This window comes from Canis lupus, chromosome 7 (genome assembly GCF_003254725.2).
Source record: "Canis lupus dingo isolate Sandy chromosome 7, ASM325472v2, whole genome shotgun sequence".
In the NCBI taxonomy this organism is placed as follows: Eukaryota; Metazoa; Chordata; class Mammalia; order Carnivora; family Canidae; genus Canis; species Canis lupus.
The window spans coordinates 43030040-43044992 of NC_064249.1; the positions used below are offsets into that span (position 1 = coordinate 43030040).

Sequence of the window (14953 nt, forward strand, 5' to 3'; positions counted from 1 at the left end):
AGGCTCCTTGCTCATCAGGTAGCCTGCTTCTCCTGCCTCTGCCCCTCCTCTGCTTGCACGCACTCTATCTCTCTCTGTGTCAAAAAAATAAATCTTAAACAAAAAAAAACTAAAGTAAGTATATATTACTTTTAAGTAACAACAACAACAAAAAACAATAGGGTCAAGAACAAAAGAACAGGGGCGGTCCAGGTGGCTCTGCAGTTTAGAGCCGCCTTCAGCCCAGGGCCTGATCCTGGAGACTAGGATCGAGTCCTGCATCAGGCTCCCTGCATGTGTCTGCCTCTCTTTGTCTCTGTGTGTCTCTCATGAATAAATAAATAAAATTTTTTTAAAAAAGGAAAAAGAACAGAGTTATGGGTAAACAAAAGCATTTTTACTGTAATAAACTCCAAAAAATTGATGGCACTGTCAAAAAAATTCAGAGATGACTGGGTGGCATGGTTGAGCCTCAGTTGAGCCTCTGACTCTTGGTTTCCGCTCAGGTTGTGATCTCAGAGTCGTGAGCTCCCATCCTGCATTGGACTTTGTCCCTCTCTCCCTCTGCTTCTTCCCCTTACCCTAAATAAATAAATAAATAAATAAATAAATAAATAAATAAATAAAATCTTTAAGACAGATAAAAGATAAAAAAATACACATGAACCCTCTTTTTTCTCGTCTACCCCATCCATCCAGTCTCACTTCTGCATCATCAGTGTCACCAATTTGTTGTATATCCTCTACTTTTTCAAATGTGTATAAACAGGGCAGCCCTGGTGGCACAGCGGTTTAGTGCCGCCTGCAGCCTGGGGTGTGATCCTGGGGACCCTGGATTGAGTCCCACATCGGGCTCCCTGCATGGAGCCTGCTTCTCCCTCTGCCTGTTCCTCTGCCCCTCTCTCTCTCTCTGTGTCTCTATGAATAAATAAATAAAACCTTAAAAAAATGTGTATAAATAGATAATCACATACCCACATTTTATTTCTTTACTTGATTGTGATGAAGTTTTGGAATATAGGTGAGGTCCGGAGCCAACCACCAATAAAGAATTCTTGAGATGTTTTTGGTGCAAAATGGTGGTTTTATTAAAGCCCTGGGATGGGACCCATGGGCAGTAAAAGCTGCTGCCCCGGGGCCTGTGAGGGGTGGCTGATTACATACCTAGGAGTTGGGAGGGGTTTGGCGATAGCGTACTCTCTGAGGAATTTTGGAAGCAAAGTTTCCAGGACCTTGAGGGGGCTAGCTGTGGTTGGGGAAAGGTCACTTATTACCGTCTAATAAACGCTGAGTCATGAGACCCTTCAGATGGATATGGGTGGGCCATGTGCTTGGCGGATGACTGCCAACATGTATCTTGGGGGGTAGAGATAAAGGACATTTCTGAAGGAATTTTTATATGTTAAGGTAGACTTCCAGCCTCCTGGGGGTCGGGCTAAGATTGCCTTTGCCCTTAGCAAAGTATTAACATAGAGGCAGTGGAGTCCACAGAGGAATGTCACTCTCCTTGTTTCAAGGACTTGTCAATGTGCTGTCCCAGGCTTGTGCTTTGTCCTTAGCTAATCCTCATCAACTGTTTTTGTTTGGTTTCTAACAAAAATGACATCACGTTCTAGAAATTTTGCTTTTAAAAATTAATATATCCTGAAAAAGAAAATACATCCTGGCCATTTTTTTTCCAAATCAAAACATAGAGATCTACTTCACTCTATTTAATGACCTCATAAAATTCTCCTCATATCTGAAGAACTTTAGTTCTTCCCTTATCCTCCCCACCACACACCCCAGTTGATTTCCAGAACAAAAGACCTTCCATTTGTCAGAGAGAAGAAACTCGAGCAGGGAGAGCTGCAGGCAGAGGAAGAGGGAGAAGTAGGCTCCCCTGCTGAGCAGGGAGCCCAATTTGGGACTACATCCCATGAGCCAAGGATCATGACCTGAGCCAAAGGCAGATGGTTCGCCAACTGAGCCATCCAGGTGCCCCAGTTTTTCTTGATTTTCTAAGGCCTAATTATTTGATTCATATAAAAGACAAGTATGGTGCCCCCACCCCCTCAAAAGAAAAAAATCCCTGGCTCTTTGTAACTTCAATTGCCTTCTCCCTCTGCCTCTGCCTGCCGCTCTCCCTACTTGTGTTTCCTCTCTCTCTGTTAAATAAATAAGATCTCTTTTTAAAAAAATTCATGAAGGGGATCCCTGGGTGGCTCAATGGTTTAGCGCCTGCCTTTGGCCCAGGGCGCGATCCTGGAGTCCCGGGATCGAGTCCCGGGATCGAGTCCCACGTCGGGCTCCCGGCAGGGAGCCCGCCTCTCCCTCTGCCTGTGTCTCTGCCTCTCTCTCTATCTCTCTCATGAATAAATAAATTAATTAATTTAAAAAAATAAAAAAAAATAAAAAAATTCATGAAGTTGGATAGGCAAAGATTTCTCAAATAGATACAGAAATCATAATGGAATGATGGAATTCATTAAAATTAAGAACTATCCATTAAAAGACCATTAAGGTAAAACACAAGCCATGGACTAGGAGAAAATATTTGTAGCGCATATATCTGACAAAGTACTGGTATCAGAAGATAAATGTGTATCTAGAGTTAGATAGATATAGATATATAAAAGACAAAAGACAACCTGGGCAGCCCAAGTGGCTCAGCGGTTTAGCGCCACCTTTGGCCCAGGGTCAGATCCCAGAGACCCAGGATCCAGTCCTATGTTGGGCTCCCTGCAGGGAGTCTGCTTCTCCCTCTGCCTGTGTCTTTGCCTCTTTCTCTCTGTGTGTCTCTCATGAATAAATAAACAATTCTTTTTAGGATTTTATTTATTTATTCATGAGAGACACAGAGAGAGGCTGAGACATAGGCAGAGGGAGAAGCAGACTCCCTGCGGGGAGACCGACGTGGGACTCTGGGACTCGATCCTGTGACTCTGGAATCACACCCTGAGACAAAGGCAGACGCCCAACCGCTGAGCCACCCAGGTGTCCCAAATAAATAAAATCTTAAAAAAAAAAAGACAACTCATTTGAAAAAAGTCCACAAACGACTTGAGTTGGCATTTCACAAAAGAGGACATCACATGATTAATAAACATATGAAAAGAGTGTCAACATTATCAATTATTAGGGTAATTAAAATTACAAAGAGATACTGGAAATTCTAGAGCAATTAAAAGGCATTGAGGGACGCCTGGGTGGCTCAGCAGTCCCACATAGGGCTCCCTTCATGGAGCCTGCTTCTCTCTCTGCCTGTGTCTCTGCCTTTCTCTCTGTGTCTCTCATGAATAAATAAATAAAATCTTTTAAAAAAAAAAAGAGAGAGAAAAGAAAAGGCAATTTCTAGGAAAGCCCAGGTGTGGAAGGTGAATGTGCTGAAAAAAACTACGAATGAGAATGTTTCTGCAACCCAGAGATGGAAGTAATTCAGTGGCTGGCCAAACTCAAGTACCAGTTCAACTTTTACCCAGAAATGTTTGGTCTGGCTATTAGTCTTTTGGGCAAGTTTTTGGTTACTGTAAAGGCTCACACAAAGTACCTGAGTCCTACTGCTGTCAGCTGCAGAGACCATGGAGCAGAGGGAGGGCTCCAGACATAGTGTTGCGAGAGGAACGTGCTGCCCTGTGGACCTCTGCAGCCAGGTTCTGTCCTGGAGCCTCAGGTTACCTTCAAGTGAAAAGTAAGGCAGGCTGCTCTGAGAATGGACACATGGAAATCCAGGAAAGCTTGAATAAAAGTATAGACCTCATCAGGGGGCCTGGCTTGGCTTGGTCAGGTCATTGTTCCAGGGTCCCAGGATGCAGCTCTGCATTAAGCTGCCAGCTCAGCAGGGAGTCTGCTTCTGCCTCTGCCCTTCTCCTTGTTTGTGCTTTCTCTCTCTCTCTCTCTCTTTTTTTTTTTTTTAAAGATTTTATTTATTTATTCATGAGAAACAGAGAGAAAGAGGCAGAGACACAGGCAGAGGGAGTAGCAGGCTCCCGGCAGGGAGCCCGATATGGGACCCATCCAAGGTCTCCAGGATCACACCTTGGGCGGAAGGCAGACGCCCAACCACTGAGCCACCTGGGCTGCCCCTCTCTCTCTTTCTCAATCTCTCTCGTTCTCAAATAAATAATAAAAATCTTTAAATAAACAAACAAACAAACAAATAAATAAATAAGGGGCCTAGCTGCTTCAGTCTGTAGAGCATGTGACTTGTGATCCTGGGGTCATGAGGTTAAGCTGCATGTTGGGCATAGAGCTTATTTTATTTTATTTTATTTTATTTTATTTTATTTTATTTTTTTATTTTTATTTTTTTTAAGATTTTATTTATATATTCATGAGAGACACAGAGCAAGAGAGAGGCAGAGGCACAGGCAGAGGGAGAAGCAGGCTCCATGCAGGGAGCCCGACTTGGGACCCGATCCGGATCCCGGGTCTCCAGGATCACAACCTGGGCCAAAGGTGGCGCTAAAGGCCAGCCCCGGTGGCTCAGCGGTTTAGCGCCCCCTTCGGCCCAGGGCCTGATCCTTGAGACCCAGAATCGAGTCCCTCTTCGGGCTCCCTGCACGGAGCCTGCTTCTCCCTCTGCCTGTGTCTCTGCCTCTTTCTCTCTCTTTCTGTGTCTCTAATAAATAAATAAAATCTTAAAAAAAAAAAAAAGGTGGCGCTAAACCACTGAGCCACCCCGGCTGCCTGAGCTTATTTTAAAAATAAATAAATAAGCCTTTAAAAATCTTTAAGAAGAAGATACCAACAGCCTTTTTTGCAGAAATGGAAGAGCCAATCCACAAATTCACCAGAACCAAAAGGGACTCTAAATGGCCAAAATAATCTTTAAAAAAGAAGAGCAGAAGTGCCTGGGTGGCTCATTTGGTGAAACATCTACCTTCAGCTCAGGTCATGATCCCGGAATCCTGGGATCAAGCCCACATCAGGCGCCCTGCTCAGCGGGGAGCATGCTTCTCCCTCTGCCTGATGCTCCCATGGCTTGTGCTCCTCTCTGTCAAAAGAAAATCTTAAAAAAAAAAAAAGAAAAAGAAAAAGAAAAAGAAGAGCAAAGTCAGGTGACTCATACTTCCCAATTTCAAATTTTACTATAATAAGCTACAATAATGGAATGATGTTGTCCTGGCAGAAAGATATACATATATATCAATGAAATAAAACTAAGAGTCCAGGGGCCATGGTTCAGTTAGTTACATATCCGACTCTTGATTTCACCTCAGGTCATTATCTCAGGGTTGTGGGATTGAGCCCTGTGTTGGGCTCTACACTGTGTGAGGCAACTGTTTGGGATTCTTTCTCCCTCTCCCTCTACCCCTCCCCTTGCTTGCATTCTAAATAAATAAAAATATATTTTTTAAATTTTTATTTATTTATGATAGTCACAGAGAGAGAGAGAGAGAGAGGCAGAGCCATAGGCAGAGGGAGAAGCAGGCCCCATGCACCGGGAGCCTGACGTGGGATTCAATCCCGGGTCTCCAGGATCGAGCCCTGGGCTAAAGGCAGGTGCTAAACCGCTGCACCACCCAGGGATCCCAATAAAAATCTTTAAAAAAATAAAATAGGGATCCCTGGGTGGCGTAGCGGTTTAGCGCCTGCCCTTGGCCCAGGGCGCGATCCTGAAGACCCGGGATCAAATCCCACGTCGGGCATGGAGCCTGCTTCTCCCTCTGTCTCTGCCTCTCTCTCTCTCTCTGTGTGTGTGACTATCATAAATAAATTAAAATTAAAAAAAAATAAGAAAAAAAAAATAAAATAAAGGGATCCCTGAGTGGCTCGGCGGTTGAGTGTCTGCCTTTAGCTCAGGGTGTGATCCTGGAGTTCCGGGATTTAGTCCCACATTGGGCTCCCTGCATGGAGACTGCTTCTCCCTCTGCCTATGTCTCTGCCTCTATGTGTCTCTCATGAATAAATAAGTAAATAATGTTAAAATAAAATAAAATTGAGAATCCAGAAATAAAATAAATCTATAGACAATTGTGATGCCTGGCTGCCTCAGCCAGTAAAGCACGTGACTCTTGATCTTGGAGTCATGATTTTAAGACCCACATTGGTCATAAAGCTTACATAAAAATTTTTTTTTAAAAGATCTTATTTACTTATTCATGAGAGACACACAGAGAGAAGCAGAGACATAGGCAGAGGGAGAAGCAGGCTCCCTGCAGGGAGCCCAATAGGGGACTTGATCCCAGGACCCTAGGATCATGACCTGAGCCAAAGACAATCACTCAACCACAGCCACACAGGCATCCCCTCAAAAATTTTTTTAAAGTTTTTTAAAAAGATTTTATTTATTTATTAATGAGAGACAGAGAGAGAGACACAGACAGACAGACAGAGGGAGAAGCAGGCTCCATGGAAGGAGCCCACCAAAAAAATTTTTTTAATTATTTATTTATTTATTCATGAGTGACAGAGAGAGAGAGAGAGGTAGAGACACAGGCAGAGGGAGAAGCAGGCTCCATGCAGGGAGCCTGATGCGGGACTCTATCCCAGGACTCCAGGACCACAGCCTGGGCCAAAGGCAGGCACTAAACCACTGAGCCACCCAGGCATCCTTCGCCAATTTTTTTTTTTTAATTTTTATTTATGATAGTCACACACAGAGAGAGAGAGAGAGGCAGAGACATAGGCAGAGGGAGAAGCAGGCTCCATGCACCGGGAGCCCGACGTGGGATTCGATCCCGGGTCTCCAGGATCACGCCCTGGGCCAAAGGCAGGCGCTAAACTGGTGCGCCACCCAGGGATCCCCCTCGCCTGAATTTTTTTAAATGGAGGGCAGAAAACTTCAATAGACATTAGTCCAAAGAATATACACACATGACCAACAAGGACAGGAAAAGGTTCTAAACATTGTTAGTCATTAGGGAAATACATGCTACAATATAGATGAACCTTGAAAACACAATACACAAAAAGACAATGTATGATCCTGCTTACGTGAAATACAGGTTACCAGGGGCTGGGAAATGTGGGAATGGCAGGTTGTTGTGTGATGGTCATAGAGCTCCTATTTGAAATGATGAAAAAGTTTTGGAAATAGTGGTGCTGATTGCATAAGATTGTGAATATGACTAATCCCACGGATTTACAGACTTAAAAATGGTTTAAATATCAAATTTTGTGTTATGTGTATTTTACCACAGTAAAAAATAATTTTTAAAAACTATAATGAGGGACACCTGGGTGGCTCAGTGGCTGAGCATCTGCCTTCAGCCCAGGGCGTGATCCTGGAGACCCAGGATTGAGTCCCACAAGGGGGTTCCCTGCATGGAGTCTGCTTCTCTCTCTGCCTCTGTCTCCGCCTCTCTCTGTCTGTGTCTCTCATGAATAAATAAATAAAATATTTAAAAAAATAACTAAATAAAGAACTATAATGAAGGGCAACTGAGTGGCTCAGTCAGTTAAGCGTTGGACTCTTGATTTCAGCTCAGGTCATGATCTCAGCGTAGTGAGATGGAGTCTATGTCTGGATCATTCTCTAGGCATGGAGCCTGCTAAGATTCTCTCTCTCCTTCTGCCCCTCTTAATCTCTAATAAAAAGTAAATAAAATATTTTAGGGACTCCTGGGTGGCTCAGTGGTTGAGCATTTGCCTTTGGCTCAGGGCATGATTCCGGGTCCTGGGATCGATTCCCACATGGGTTCGCCACGGGGAACCTGCTTCTCCCTCTGCCTACATCTCTGCCTCTCTCTCTGTATGTCTCTCATGAATAAACAAATAAAATCTTAAAAATAAATAAAATATTTTTATTTTTTATTTATTTTTTTTTTTTAAATTTTTATTTATTTATGATAGTCACACAGAGAGAGAGAGAGAGGCGCAGAGACACAGGCGGAGGGAGAAGCAGGCTCCATGCACCGGGAGCCCGACGTGGGATTCGATCCCGGGTCTCCAGGATCGCGCCCTGGGCCAAAGGCAGGCGCCAAACCGTTGCGCCACCCAGGGATCCCAATAAAATATTTTTAAAGTAAATAAAATCTTTCAGAAATAAAATAGCTACAATGAAAAGAAAAATCCTTGGGCTGCCTGGGTGGCTCAGCAGTTTAGTGCTGCCCTCAGCCCAGGGCCTGATCCTGGAGACCTGGGATCCAGTCCCACATCAGGCTCCCTGCATGAAGCCTGGTTCTCCCTCTGCCTGTGTCTCTGCCTCTGTCTCTCATGAATAAACAAATAAAATCTTTAAAAAACAAAACAAAACAAAAAACAAACCCAAAGACCACAGCTCAGTGCATAATGTGATCTGGAACGGTATCTTGAACTGAAAAAAAAAAAGTATTTGTATAATGTACATTATTGGAACAACTGGAAATTGAAAATTTTGCATACATACTATAGATAAGAGCAAGTTTCCTAATTTTGACAAATAGTGGTTACATAAGAGAGTGTCCTTGTTCTTTAGAATTATATATATATTATATATAATATTTATGCATACATAAAAGTAATATGTAAATATATATATTTACACAACATATAAAACCTTAACCATTTGTATTACACATAGAGAGATTGTATAATCATACAGAGAGACAAAAAGAGAATGGTACAAAAAAAGTGATAAATGTTAACTGGTAAATCTGGTTAAAGGGAATACAGAGATTCTTAGTAATCCTTTCTTTTTCATTTCTTTTCTTATTTCTAAGTAGGCTCCATGCCCAGTGTGGAATCCAATTTGGGGCTTGAACTCACTACTCTGAGATTGAGACCTGAGCTGAGGTCCAGAGTCAAACACTTTTTTTTAAGATTTTTGTTGATTTATTCATAGAGACACAGAGAGAGAGAGAGAGAGAGAAAGAGAGAGAGAAGCAGGCTCCATACAGGAAGCCAGATGTGGGACTCGATTCCGGGTCTCCAGGATCACACCCCAGGCTGCAGGTGGTACTAAACCGCTAAGCCACCCAGGCTGCCCCCAGAGTCAAACACTTACTTAACTGATGGAGTCACCCAGGTGTCCCTCTTTTTTCTTTTTTTAGTACTTTGCAACATTTTTGTAAGTTTGAAATGTATTAAAATTTTTAGGTGTGCCTGGGTGGCTCAGTGGTTGAGTGTCTGCCTTTAGCCCAGGGCGTGATCCTGGAGCCCCAGGATGGAGTCCCACGTCGGGTTCCCTGCCTGGAGCCTGCTTCTCTCTCTGCCTGTGTCTCTGCCGCTCTCTCTCTCTCTCTCTCTCTCTCTGTATCTCTCATGAATGAATAAGTAAAATATTTTTTAAAAAGTTTTTTGTTTTTACTTTTTTAAATATTTATTTATTTATTTATTTAAGATTTTATTTAGGGAGTTAGTGACACTCAAGCATTGCTGGTGGATGTGCAAGTTGGTAAACCTCATATGGGGGCAGTTGGAATACATATAAAAATGACAAACACATCTATCCTTTGACACAGCAATCCCACTTCTAGAAGTCTGTCTTGCAAATGGATATACCACATGGAACATGATAGAGAGCTGACGTTATACATTAAGTATGAGCTTAAACATTGCAGCATTGTGTATCACAGCAGCAAGCTAAAGACATGTCAGAGTCCATCAGCCTGTTAATAGACTATGACATATCCATAAAATTGATACTATGCAGCTACAGGAAGAATAAGGCAGCTCTTTCCAAACTAATATGGAAGGACTTCCAAGATATATTATTATTTTTTTCCAAGACATATTATTAAGTGAGTTAAGCAAGTGAGCTTATCTTTTGTGTAAGAAGGGAAAGAGGAAAATATACAGCGGTATGCACTTATATTCCCATTAAAAAGGCCTGGAAGGACCAAGAAGTTAATTAAAGTGTTCACTCACAGGTATGTGGACATAGATGGTAACAGGGCAGACGTGAGCGAAACTTTTCACTTTATATCTTTACATATATATTTATTTTCAAACTGTGGAAATGCTGATTTTATAAGTAAACTGACTTATTTTAATTAATTTTTGACTGCCCTAGAGAAAGACATGTTTATTCTCCTCTGTAAGCACCTAAACTGGTTTATTTTCAGAGAGACCGACCTGAGGTCCCTGGGAGCTGGATCCTGGGGAATTTGGGAGATCTCAGTGCAAAGGGATGGAGATAGACATAGCTTCAGCAAGGAGCTGACACAGAGTAGGCTTCAGAGTCACTCACTTGCTCTGTTTTCGGGCCCCTGGGGGAGGGCCTCTGGGGGTGGGAAGCAGGCTACTCACCCAGCATGCTCACAAGTGTTTGCAAAATTTGCAAAAGTGAGATATTTTAACTGCAATTCACAAAGACTGTTCTTTTTAATTTTTTAAAAACCCAATTTATTATTATTATTTTTGAAGATTTTATTTATTTTTTCATGAGAGAAAGAGAGAGAGAGAGAGGCAGAGACACAGGCAGAAGGAGAAGCAGGCTCCATGCAGGGAGCCAATGTGGGACTTGATCCCAGGACTCTGGGATCACAGCCTGAGCCAAAGGCAGACGCTCAACCGCTGAGCCACCCAGGCTTCCTTTTTTTTCTTTTCAATTTTTTTAATCTTTAAAAAAAATTTTTTTTAGATCTTTATTCTCTGTGCCCAGTGTGGGGCTCAAACTTACAACCCTGAGGTCAAGAGTCAAGTACTCTCCAGACTAAGCCAGTGTAATTTATTTTTGCATTCTAATTAAATATTTATTTTGTACCTAATTTTGTATTATTTATATATATATATATTTTTTATATATTTTTAAAAAGAGTTCATTTCTTTATTTCAGAGAGAGGAAGAGAGAGCATGAGTGGTGGAGAGGGGCAGAGAGGGGGAGAAATAGACTCCCCACGGGGCAGAGCTCAACACAGGGCTCCATCCCAGGACCCTGGGATCATTACCTGAGCTGAAGGCAGATGCTTCACCTACCTAGCCACCAGGCGCACTGTCCAGTGGTGTATTTATTTATTTATTTTAAAGATTTTATTTATTTATTTATTCATGAGAGACACAAAGAGAGAGGCAGAGACATAGGCAGAGAAAGATGCAGGCTCCATGCAAGGAGCCTGATGTGGGACTGGATCATGGGACTCCAGGATCATACCGTGGGTGGAAGGGAGGTGCTCAACCGCTTAGCCACCCAGGTATTCCCCAGTGGTGTTTTTAAATAGAAATATTGTGCTCTATGTGACATAACTCTCTTCTTCCCCATTTCCTGTATGAAAATTTTAGAAAAATGGGTATTTTTCTCTCTAAAATTTTACACAAAATAGGGTGAGATTTAGATTAAGAGCAGCAAGGTGGGGTGCCTGGGTGGCTCAGAGGTTTGAGCACCTGCCTTTGGCTCAGGGCATATCCCAGGTCTGGGGATTGAGTCCCGCATCGGGCTCCCTTGTATGGAGCTTGCTTCTCCCTCTGCCTGTGTCTCTGCTTCTCTCTCTCTCTCTGTGCCTCTCTTGAATAAATAAATAAAAATCTTAAAAAAAAAAAAAACAGCAGCAAGGTGAGGGGCGCCTGGGTGGTTTGGCGATTAAGCATCTGCCTCTGGCTCATGGTGTGGTCCTACAGTCCCAGGATGGAGTCCTACATGGGGCTCCCCCCGTGGAGAGCCTGCTCTTCCTCTGTTTATGTCTCTGTCTCTCTCTCTCTGTCTCTCATGGGTAAATAAATAAAATCTTTTTTTTTTTTTTTTTTAATTTTTATTTATTTATGATAGTCACAGAGAGAGAGGGGCACAGAGACATAGGCAGAGGGAGAAGCAGGCTCCATGCACCGGGAGCCTGATGTGGGATTCGATCCCGGGTCTCCAGGATCGCGCCCTGGGCCAAAGGCAGGCGCCAAACCGCTGCGCCACCCAGGGATCCAATAAATAAAATCTTAAAAAAAAAAAAAAGGCAGCAAGGTGAGAAAAACCTGTGGGGTTGGAGGGAGGGGTTGTGGGTGGCCACAGGTTCTGTGATAGCCCATTGTGTGACACAGGCAGGGAGGTGACTGCTGCCTGCTTTCTGCACTCCTCAGACTATACCTGAATGATTCTGCTCCAGCCCAGGAGGCAGGTTGTCACAGGGATGTTGGCAATGGAGGGTGACCATGGGAGCTCACCCAGAATGGTAAAGAGTTTGGAGTCAGATCTGGAGAAATCTCTAAAGAAAACTAGTGAAATTTTGTTCTAAGACTCTAGTAGGAGGGGGCGGGCACGGTGGTTGGAAAAGAGGTAGGAAGGGCAGTGCTAGGACCAGGGAGAGAGGTGAGAGGCAGATTGCCTTTTTTATAAATGTAGAGTTTGTATTAAATACCACCATCAAACAACTTAACATTAACATTGGAATGATATTCATCAAACAATGACTACCTTGGACGCCTGGGTGGCTCAGAGGTTTAGCGTCTGCCTTTGGCCCAGGGTATGATTCTGGAGACCCGGTCGAGTCCCACGTCGGGCTCCCTGCATGGAGCTTGCTTCACCCTCTGCCTGTGTCTTTGCCTCTCTCTCTCTTTCTCTGCATCTCTCATGAATAAATGAATAAAATCTTAAAAACAGAAACAAAAAAACAATGACTACCTCAATGGCAGGATTTTAAGTGATTTTCATCTCTACTTGTTTATGTAAGTACATGTCATTTCTAGTGGACAATATAGTCATTAATCTTTTTTTTTTTTTTAAGTCTCATTAGATATATCTGGCTTCCAAACTCCCGATTCAGCTACTGAGCTACCTTTACTCTTGCTTCTCTCAACTACCACACAAGCAGATTTAATTCATCCTGAGCTTCACAATTTATATAAAAACTCAGCTCCCTGGCATCTGGGGGTCTCCGTCGGTGAAGCATCTGCTTTTAGCTCAGGTCGTGATCTCAGGGATCCTGAGATTGAGTCCCGAGTGGGGCTGGGAAGCAACTTCTCCCTCTCCTTCTGCCCCTCCCCCAGCTCATGCTCTATTGCAGTTAAATAAAAATCTTTTAAAAAACCTCAAAAACTTAGCTCCAAGCTTGTCAAAACAAAGGACTTCCCAACCCAGCAAAATGCATCTTCCTTAGATGGCAGTTCAAGGGGCAAGACCCCTTGTCCATTAAAAAAAAAAAAAAAAAAGGATTCCTTCAAAAGAAATTCTGATAATTAGAGTATCTTCCTTATACTAGTAAGATTATTCTAATTACAGTTGTTCAAAAATAGAATGGTCTTAGTTCCAAGTCCCTGAAAGTTTTCCAATAGAACATGAAAGAAAAACCAGATATTTTAAGAAGGATGCTGACCCGGGATAGGCAGTTGGACTGTGTAACCTCTATTTCTTATTCTCTCACATTTTTATTTTTTTTTTAATTTTTTTTTTTATTTATTTATTAGTCACAGAGAGAGAGAGAGAGAGGCAGAGACATAGGCAGAGGGAGAAGCAGGCTCCATGCACCAGGAGCCCGATGTGGGATTCGATCCCGGGTCTCCAGGATCGCGCCCTGGGCCAAAGGCAGGCGCCAAACCGCTGCGCCACCCAGGGATCCCCTTCTCTCACATTTTTAGATCTTGCCAGTACCTCTCACTAAAGTGTCCAATTATGTGCTGCATTTCATTTCCAAATATTCTTTGAACATTAAGAACCCCTTACACCCACCACTGTGGTTTGCATAATGTAGACTCTTCATAACACTAACAAAGACTTAACTAGTTTGGATCACCTGCCAGTCAGCCTTTAAGCATGTAACAGGAGGAATTAACTCATGTAATCCTCAACAGCAGCCCATGAGATAGGGTCTTATTACGATCATTCCCGTGTTGAGGATTTTGCCTGGGTTCCATGTATCATGAAGGGACAGGGCTGGGATTTGAATCCAGGCAGGCTGTCTCCAAGTTAGCCTCCTAATCAACATGATGATGCCTCTCACTTGACAGAGGTTTGAAATTGCTGCAGTTCTGAATACGGAGATCTATGTGGTATTTTGGCCTGGTTCTAGCCTGCTGTGAGTATGGTGGGCTGAGATAAGAAAGCTGACCTGATCACAGGACTTATCAACAGCCAAAGTATGCCATATGCAGTCCACATCTGAAAGCCAAAGGCAGAGTAGTAGTGGGATAGTTGCATCCTGTCCAGAAGGGGCATCACAGTGACTGACAGGTGTACAGACTCTGGAATCTCTGTTTGCTGTAGACAGGTTCTTAAAGGGCAAGCAGCCCACTCACTCACTGGTGCCACCTGTGTGATAGGGACCTGGGTGAGTGGGGTTTCTACCTATCTGGAACCCCTCACTGACCTGAGGTTGGTACTAGCTCTCAGGAGGGTTCCTGATTCCTACCTGCCCTCTTCCTGTGGTCTCACTCACCTCTCAAGCCTCCTTGCCTCTGCCTTGTGCAACACCAAATTCATCAGTATCCCAACCCTTCACCCTGGTGGTAAACACCTCTGCTGGAATCTTACTTTTGTTCCAACTCAATGAGAATAAATCTCCCTGAACAGCATTAGTAATTTTTTTTTGTGGTTAATTAATTTATTTTTATAGTCTTACAACTCCTGCACTTAAAAAATGACTTTCAGCATGCAAAACTGGCCTCCGCAGCTAACTAGATTCCATAGATCCGTCCTGAAAAGTATAAGTCATTAAAAAATATGATTATTACTAAAAGTATTGTTATGACAAGTAAATAATTCAAGGTCTTTGACGTAGAGAAAAGGGGGGGGGGTGATAACTGCCTCCTGCTCCCGCTATTTTATCTTGCAGTCCCCGGGCGCTGGGGCGGGGGCGCTGGGGCGGGGCCCCCCAGCTGCAGCTCGGCTGGACCCTGGCTGGACCCTCCTGCCTGGTCCTGCGTCACGTGGGCGCTGAGCTCACCGCGTGCGAGCCTTTGTCAGCGGCCAGGCTCCGCTGGAGGCCAAGGAGGGCTGTGGTTTTCATTGTGACCCCTCTCCAGGGAAATCCCGTTGGCGCCCCCGGCCTCCCACCACCACGGCCCGCCTGGGTCTCCTCTGCCTCCTGCAGCCCCCCCATCCTACACACCTCCATCCCACCCCCTGCCCCGTCTCCCTCGGCCCCCACCCCCACGCCCAGCCCTGTCTCCCCCAGCCCCTCCGCCCTGCACACCCCACCTCACGGCCTGC

The 14953-nt window shown here is 43.9% G+C and overlaps 1 long non-coding RNA gene across 1 annotated transcript; it reads right to left on the reverse strand.

The window, feature by feature from the left end:
- Positions 1-354: 354 nt before the first annotated feature.
- Positions 355-14677, reverse strand: LOC112647758 (uncharacterized). The gene is made up of 5 exons (XR_007412048.1): positions 13854-14677; positions 12224-12398; positions 4841-4969; positions 3509-3636; positions 355-561 (listed from the first exon to the last, which is right to left on the reverse strand). It is a non-coding gene; the product is annotated as an uncharacterized LOC112647758 (long non-coding RNA).
- Between the last annotated feature and the right edge of the window lie 276 nt (positions 14678-14953).